Source organism: Neophocaena asiaeorientalis, unplaced genomic scaffold (assembly GCF_003031525.2).
Source record: "Neophocaena asiaeorientalis asiaeorientalis breed wild unplaced genomic scaffold, Neophocaena_asiaeorientalis_V1.1 scaffold760, whole genome shotgun sequence".
Taxonomy (NCBI): Eukaryota; Metazoa; Chordata; class Mammalia; order Artiodactyla; family Phocoenidae; genus Neophocaena; species Neophocaena asiaeorientalis.
In genome coordinates, this window is record NW_020174640.1 from 365,077 (window position 1) to 373,980 (window position 8,904).

Genomic DNA, 8,904 nt, shown 5'->3' on the forward strand with positions numbered 1-8,904 from the left:
ATCCTCAGCCAGTCTGGTTTTGGGGCCAGACCCAGTCGACTCCTGCTGTTTTCCGGAGGCAATCTGGAAAAAAGAAACTCAGGTGGAGTCTACAAGCTCATAATGCAAAGGCTGCGGAGCTGGGAAGGGGTAGTGGCTTGCCCACCACCTGCAGAGGCAGCGGGAGGGGGGCGGCTCAAGGAGCTCAACGGGTGCCTTCACCTGTTTGCTCATTGCTCCCGAGGACCATCAGGGTCTCCTTCATTTCCCTCCACGGACACCAGAGCTGTTGGAAGGTAAGCTGAGGCATATTAAAATTTGGGGGAGTTTGAGTAAAAACCAATTTGAATTGGGCAGCGCCAAACTGGAGGTGGTTGGGGTCACTCTAACTATAGGAGGTGGGGGGAGAGACTTTTGTGGAGAAAAGGCAGAAGCAAAGTAAGGAAATTATTGATTGGCTGTTACTTAAAGTCTAGTTGGCTGTGTGTGATTGGTTGTCCTTATCGCTGTGATTTTGAAACCTTGAGGCGTTTATAGGCTTAGATTCTGGCCTGCTTACATAGGCCACCATGGCATTAGAGCCACATCAGTCTAATGGCCTCCTTATTTAATTAATTTAACAACATATATATATAAATATTTATACATGTATCTGTATTAAGCTAAACATGAGTTCTTACTAATGTCTCCAATTCATATCTATTACCCTGTGGATCATTTTAGCTTCTTCCGTTTGCTTATCTGTACCCTCCCACTCCAACAGTAAGAAAACTGGCCCCTATAATCCACCATCAGGTACTTAATTGTTCAATTCCAGTATACATGTATAGTGGTTTCAGAATTGCTAGCCTGTACCCTCAGGGGAAACAACTTTATCAATCAGAATAGAGTGCTATGTACAATTCCTTTTGCCTATATTCTTAGACACAACTCATTTACAAAGTTACTTAGGTTTGCACCTTTGCCCCCACCCACTTCAGGAAGGTTCTTTCATACATTTGTAACACAGATTCTTTTTTCATATTCTGCATTCTGACCTTGTATCTCTTGATCTCCTAAATGATTTTTTGTTTTAGTTACATATATTAAGTTTTACTCTTTGTGCTATAAAGTTCTATGGCTTTTGAAAAACATGTAAAGCATCCACCATTACAGTATCATAGAGAATAGTTTCACTGTCCACAAATATTCCCCTGTGCTTCACCTATTCAACCCTCCTCCTCTTCTCCAAATTCCTGTAAACCAGTGATGTTTTTACTGTCACTATAGTTTTGCCTCTTCTAGAATGTCATATAAATGGAATTATACAGTATGTAGTCTTTTCAGACTGGCTTCTTTCACCTAGAAATATATATTTATGATTCATCCATGTTTTTGCATGGGTTGATAGTCCATTCCCTTTTATCCCTCAATAGTATCCCATTATTTGGATGTACCACAGTTTGTTTATTTAGTCACTTACTGGGGAACATCTTGGTTGCTTCTAGTAATTATGAATAAAGCTGCTATAAGCATTCACATCCAAAAAAAAAAAAGATCCTCACAGAAGAAATATTTGAGCTGAATATTGAAGGAAAAGGAAAAGTTTACTAAGCAGAATGAGTGAGAACAGCATGAGGAAGGGCAGAGAGGGATGAAAGAACATGGCATGTTTGGGGGCCATCAGAAAGTTTTCCCTAATTGAATGGTACATTTATGATGACAAAGTTGGAAAGGTAGGATGGGACTAGATCATAAAGATTCATGGAGTGTGGACTTTATCCTTATAGACCAATGTTTTCCAACTTCACTTATTCATATTCTACCTTCACCATTTTAATTTCTTAAATCTAGGCAATAATATCTTTGAAATCATGAGTTTAATATATTTTCTTATGAATATTAAAATAAAAAGTATGCCTATTAAAATAAAAATGTATTCATTTGTCTCCCAACAGTGGTACACTATAACTGTTTAGAAAGATAATTCTGAGAGCATTATATGAGAGAGAGTGGCTGGAGGAGTCAAACAGGGGATTACTTTAAAGGCTATTGAAATACCGAGAGATGATGAAGTTCTGAACTAAAAAAAGCCTTATTGGCAGGGATGGTAAAGAGGGGAAGGACTTTAAAAGAGATTTAGGAACTAGAATAGACAAGATTTATTAATTAGAGGAAGGTAAGGATATTTATGAACTAAAATCTGGATTTGGTGACTAATTAAGTGGAAGGGTGGAAGATTACAGAAAAGGAAAGATCTAGAATTACTTGTAGGTCTCTTGTCTTGGAAGTGAATGATGGTACCAGTTCACCCAAGCAGAGAACAAGAGCAAAATTAGGTTTGAGGAAAAAAATTTCCCTCGAAAATTTATTTAATTGAAATTTTCTTTTAAGTTACAAATACAGTATGTTCTCACTGTAACATGTGAAATAAAAAATGCAAGAAGATAAAGTTAAAAATCTCCCCTTTCATATTCCCCTCCCCTCCCCTTGTAACATTGAGGGTACCAATTTGTGCAGCCTTTCACACCTTCTGTGTATTTATGCACACAGATACGATGTTTTTATTTTTTGCGGTACGCGGGCCTCTCACTGTTGTGGCCTCTCCCGTTGTGGAGCACAGGCTCCAGACGCGCAGGCTCAGGGTCCATGGATCACGGGCCCAGCCGCTCCGCGGCATGTGGGACCTTCCCGGACCGGGTCACGAACCCGTGTCCCCTGCATTGGCAGGACTCCCAACCACTGCGCCACCAGGGAAGCTCGATGATTATTTTTTATAAAAATGAGGTCATATTCTCTCTCCCTCCCTCTCCCCCTTCCCCCACCTCCCTCTTTCTCCGCTTTGTGCTTCCCTCCACAGCACCTGCACATCACTCCGCAGTGGTAGCAGGCCCGAAGGGGTAGGTAACAGCAAGAACAGGGGGCCAAGAAACACAAGTCAGTAAGAGCCATCCACGGGAGGCAAAACTCGTAGCTCGTATCGCACAGGCACAGGTCTGTATAGTCTCCCTCGGGTCCGACATACAGTGATAGAGCATGCTGTCCTCACCACATACAGCTCACCGCTTGAAGCAAAGTTCTCACGGAGTCAGGCACGTCCTGACAGTGGCCCCTCCGGTTTTCCTCATGGTTGAAAGCGTCCTGGCATTATGCGCACCGCCCACTCGGAGCGCTCCCTGTCCTCCTTCCACCACCGGGACTTGCCCCGGAATGGCTGTGTCTTGATCACGCTGGCCCCGCGCTGATGCCAAAGTCTGAGGAGTCCTCATGGGGGTAATTGTAGTCGTGCTTAAGGACCTTGTCCTTGGCGAAGCGCAGGTACGAGCCCGCGTCTTCCAAGGGGTTCAGGTGTTTGTCCCTCCCCGGCGCCGGTAATCCTCGTAGTGTGCGTCATCCAGGTCTTCTCCCTGGGTTGATGTGCACGATCTCCTAGGCGTACAGGAAGCTCACCTGGCAGTAGGGCCTTGCCATCAACTGTTCCAGGTGATAATGGTCTGTGGGGTATGTGTCGTGGAGGTGACCCAGGGTATAAATCCTCTGGTGCTCACAGGATGTGAGGGAGGAGATTGTCCGAATAAGTTGTTCCTTCTTCTGAGACGAATTATTGATAGAAGAACTGTCTGTAGCTGTTGTAAAAACGTCATCGCAAAGCTCACCTTCACTACGGATGGTGGAAGATGATGTTGAGCTTTCTATAAGGTCTTCGATTGCGTTCCTCACTCAAGGCTTCAGACAGTAAGTCAAAACTTAATATTGTTTGACCTTCCAATGATGAAAGGTTGGGTTGGCTTTGGTGTAGGCCAATTCCTTTCTTAAACAGCGTTCCAATACCACCAGTCTGTCTTTCTGTCGTTCACCATGGATGAGAAAGACGATTTGTCATCCGGGTGCGTGACCTTACCGATCCCACCTTCCTTCCTGTGGAAACCATCCCACCCGCTGGAGTCATCTGAGGTCATAACCACAGCTTTGACGCACACAATATAGCTGTCCTCACCAGCGTGTGTTTCTTTGGTCATTTTCCTGGTCACCTACATACCTGTCCTGTGGCGGTGGGCAGCCTTCATTTTGCTGTCCGCTCCCCCTCCGCCTTATTCACATCTTGGAGATTGCCTGATTTGGTTGGGGGTGGGGTGGCTAGAGCAAGGCAACTGAAGCGCCTGGGCAGGGGTGCATAGGCAAGGTGGCGGGGGCGGGGACTGAGCACCCTGGGGCCAGGGGGTGGAGGCCGGCAGGGGCTCTGGGGACTTGGGAGTGGGTAGAGGGGAGAAGGGAGCGATTTGGGTGGAAAAACAAGTGTGCCGCTGAGAGCCGGGGAGTGCTGAGAGAAGAAGGAGAGGGCCAGCTGCCAGAGGGGGTTCAGTCCCAGGTTGCCCCCCTTCCCCACCCAGGCCAGACCAATCACGGTTTTGGGGGAGCTGTGCCTGCGAGGCGCTGCAGGGTACCCCACTGAGCTACATCTCTCTACTCCACCGATATACTCCATATGGGATTCTTACCATCGTCAAGAGAAGGAGCTTCCCTTTTCTTTTTTTTTTTTTAACATCTTTATTGGAGTATAATTGCTTTACATTGCTGTGTTAGCTGCTGCTGTATAACAAAGTGAGTCAGCTATACATATACATATATATCCCCATATCCCCTCCCTCTTGTGTCTCCCTTCCACCCTCTCTATCCCACCCCTCTAGGTGGTCACAGAGCACCGAGCTGATCTCCCTGTGCTATGCGGCTGCTTCCCACTAGTTATCTATTTTACATTTGGTAGTATTTTTAAGTCCATGCCACTCTCTCACTTCGTCCCAGCTTACCCTTCCCCCACCCCTCAAGTCCATTCTCTACATCTGCGTCTTTATTCTTGTCCTGCCCCTAGGTTCTTCAGAAAACCTTTTTTTTTTTTTTAAAAAATAGAGCTGGAGGAATCAGGCTCCCTGACTTCTGACTATACTACAAATCTACAGTAATCAAGACAGTATGGTACTGGCACAAAAACAGAAATATAGATCAATGGAACAGGATAGAAAACCCAGAGATAAACCCACGCACATGTGGTCACCTTATCTTTGACAAAGGAGGCAAGAATATACAATGGAGAAAAGACAGCCTCTTCAATAAGTGGTGCTGGGAAAACTGGACAGCTACATGTAAAAGAATGAAATTAGAACACTCCCTAACACCATACACAAAAGTAAACTTAAAATGTATTAGAGGTCTAAATGTAAGGCCAGACACTATGAAACTCTTAGAGGAAAACATAGGCAGAACACTCTGACATAAATCACAGCAAGATCCTTTTTGACCCATCTCCTAGAGAAATAGAAATAAAAACAAAAATAAACAAATGGGACCTAATGAAACCCTTTTCTTATAAGGACAGAAGTCATATTATATTAGGGTCCACGCTGATGAGTTCAACTTTACTTGACTACATCTGCAAAGACACTTGCTATAGACTGAATCTTTCTGTTCCCCCAAAATTCATATGTTGAAATCTGATTTCTAATGTGATGGTATTTGGAGGTGGGGGGCCTTGGGGGTGAATAAATTATGAGGGTAGAGTCCTCATGAATGAGAATTAGTGCTCTTTCAAAAGAGACCCCAGAGAGCTCCCTTTGCCCTTTCTGCCATGTGAGAATACAAGTCAGCAGTCTGCAACCAGGAAGAGAGCTCTCCCCAGAATTCAACCATGCTGGCACCCTGATCTCAAACTTCCAGCCACTAGAACTGTGAGAAATAAATTTCTGTTATTTATAAGCTACCCACTCTGTAGTACTTTGTTATAGGAACCTGAAATAAGACAGCCCTATTTCCAAATAAGGCCACATTCACAGGTACGGGTGTTAGGACTTCAATATATCTTTTTATGGGATACAATTCAACCTATAATAGTAATTATTGATATGTTAAGGCTTGAGTCTGCCATTTTATTATTTCTTTTCTGTTTGTTTCCTCTGTTTCCTGTTCTTCTTTCTCTTTTTTTGCTTTCCTGTGCTTCCTTGAACATTTTTAAGGATTCTATCTTGATTTATTTATAGTATTTTTGGGCACACTGCTTTATATAGTTTTCTTAGTTGTTGCTCTAGGAATTGTAATATAAATATGTGACTCATAACAGTCTATTGATATTGGTATTTTACTACTTCAAGTGCAGTAGAGAGACCTTACTTTCATTTAGATCCCTTTACTGTATCCACTTTAAAAATGTATAATTGTCTTAAGTATTTCCTCTACATATACTGAGACACCACATCAGACGGTGTCATAATTTTAGCTTTAACCATCAAACATGGTTTCTTAAGAGGATAGTATACCCTTATTTTTGCCCATTCTGACATTCTTTCCTTTCTAAAGTTCCAGGCCTCCTTCTTTTATCATTTCCTTTCTGTTTAGAGAACTTCCTTTAGCTGTTCTTTAAGGGCAGGTTTGTTAGCAACAAATTCTCTCAGTTTTCCTTTGTATCAGGGATAGTTTTACCAGACATAGAATTTGTGGTCGACAGGGTTTTTTTTGAATAATTATTTTTTAGAACAGTTTTAGGTTCACAGAAAAATTGAGAAGATAGTACGGAGAGCTTCCATATACCCCACATTCAATTTCGCCTATTGTTAATATCTTATATTAGTACATTAGTATGGTACATTTATTACAATTAATGAAGCAATATTGATACCTTATTATTAAAGTTTATACTTTATCCAAATTTCCTTTGTTTCAACCTAATGTCCTTTATCTGTTTCAGAACCATCCAGGATACCACATTACATTTAGTCATCATGTCTTCTTAGGCTCCTCTTGGCTGTGACAGTTTCTCAGATTTGTACTGCTTTTGATGACCTTGATAGTTTTGAGGATCACTGGAAAGCTGTTTTATAGAATATCCTCTGCTGGAATTTGTCTGACGCATAACAAAACTGGAGTTATGGGTTTTGTGGAGGAAGACCACAGAGGTGAAGTACCATTTTCATTGCATCATATCAAGGGTACATATTATCAAAATGACTTATCACTTTAGATATTCACCTTGAGCACCTGGCTGAGTTGGTGTTTGTCAGGTTTCTCCACAGTAAAGTTACTCTTCTATCGCCCTTCCCATATTGTACTCTTGGAAGTCACTGTGTGCACCCAAACTTGAGTAGAGTTTTGCTCTACCTCCTTGAGAGCAAACTATCTACATAAATTATTTAGAATTTTGATTGGGAGATTTGTCTCTTTTCCCCCATATATGTATGTATGTGTGTATGAATAAATGTATGTTTGTATGTATGTATTTATCCATCCAATCAGTCAATCATTATATCAGTATAGACTCATGGGTATTTATTTTATACTTTGGATTATAATCCAATACTACTTTTTTGTGTTGCTCAAATTGTTCTAGCTTTTGCCATTGGGAGCTCTTTTAGTTGGCTCCTGTGTCCCTTTGACATACCCCTATCATTGTGGTTATTTTTCCTTTTGAGCACTTTCTTACTTTCTGGCTCTACAAGGTGTTCTAGGCTCATCTTATGTGTTTCCTGCCCTAATCTGACAGTTCTGCTCTTTCTGTGCTTGAAAAATTTTGTGCCACTATCTTCTGGCCTGCTTGGTTTCAGGTGAGGAATCTGTTATCATTCAAATTGATGTCCACTTATAAGTAGTGCATCTTTTTTCTTTGGCTGACTTCAGGATTTTTTCTGTTTTTCATTTTCAGAAGTTCAATTATGATGTGTCTTAGCATGGATTTCTTTGTAATTCATCCTTTCTAATAGCCGCATACTATTCTATATGTGGAGATATCACAATTGAAATGTATGCTACAGACATATAATCACTAATACAAAAATATACATATAAAGAATATTTATTGCAGCGTTATTGTTAGTGGCAAAAATTGGGAATAGACTGTAAGATCAAAGAGAGTGTGTTATTAATTGGGGGGATGTCCTCAGTGCTGTGGGCTGAGGGAATCATATTCCTCATTTTATAGCATATTGTCATCGTTGGCCCATGCAAGATTCCTCCCTTGTTTGTATGTTTTCTTTTAGCCCCATTCTCCACTCCCACCCCTCTTCACCCCTCAGGCAACCATTCCTTAATGTATATCCTTTTGTTTGAATATATCCTTATAAAATGCAATTTGTTGTTTTATGTGTGTATTATTTTAATTTACATAAATCATATTGTGTTAGACATTCCAGTGTTTTTTTTTTCACTCTGCACACTGTTGTAGAAGCTACTCCAATCAGATGCTTGGGATGAACACTAACACACTACTGTATAGAAGATATATAACCAGCAAGGACCTACTGTATAGCACAGGGAACTGTGCTCAATATTCTGTGATAACCTATATGAGAAAAGAATCTGAAAAAGAGTGGATATATGTATAACTGAATCACTTTGCCGTACACTTGAAACTAACACAACATTGTAAATCAGCTATACTCCAATAAAATAAAAAACAAAGAAAGAAAAAAAACCATCTAAGGCATTCCCTCTAACTGCCGTATAGTACTCCAAGGTATATGTCTACCATATTTTCCCTATCAGCTTCTCCAGTGATGGACAAGCAGATTACCTCCACCTTCCTGTTAACACAAACAACAATGTGATGAGCATACTCATACATGCACCCTATGGACCTGTGTGGCAATTTCTTTGGTATATAAGGGATATATATATACATGTATTTCATATTTTAGTAGATATTGCCAGATTACTTTCCTGAAAGGTTACAGTAAGTCTTACTTCTACCAGAGGTGCATGAGAGTCCCTATTATCCCTAATCTTTGACAACATTGGATGTTATCATTCTTGTGAATTTTTGCCAGCCTTGGTGAGAAACATTGCATTTATTGCTTTAATTTGCATTTTCCTGATTACTAGGTGAGATTGGGCATCTTCTCATATGTTTTTGGCAACTTGAATTTCTTCTGTAAATTGCCTTGTTTAGAATTGAATTCTGAATGT

General features: G+C 41.1%; 1 pseudogene; it reads right to left on the reverse strand.

The window, feature by feature from the left end:
* Positions 1–209: 209 nt before the first annotated feature.
* LOC112408517 (sprouty-related, EVH1 domain-containing protein 2 pseudogene) lies at positions 210–3,977 on the reverse strand (annotated as a pseudogene).
* Positions 3,978–8,904: the final 4,927 nt, after the last annotated feature.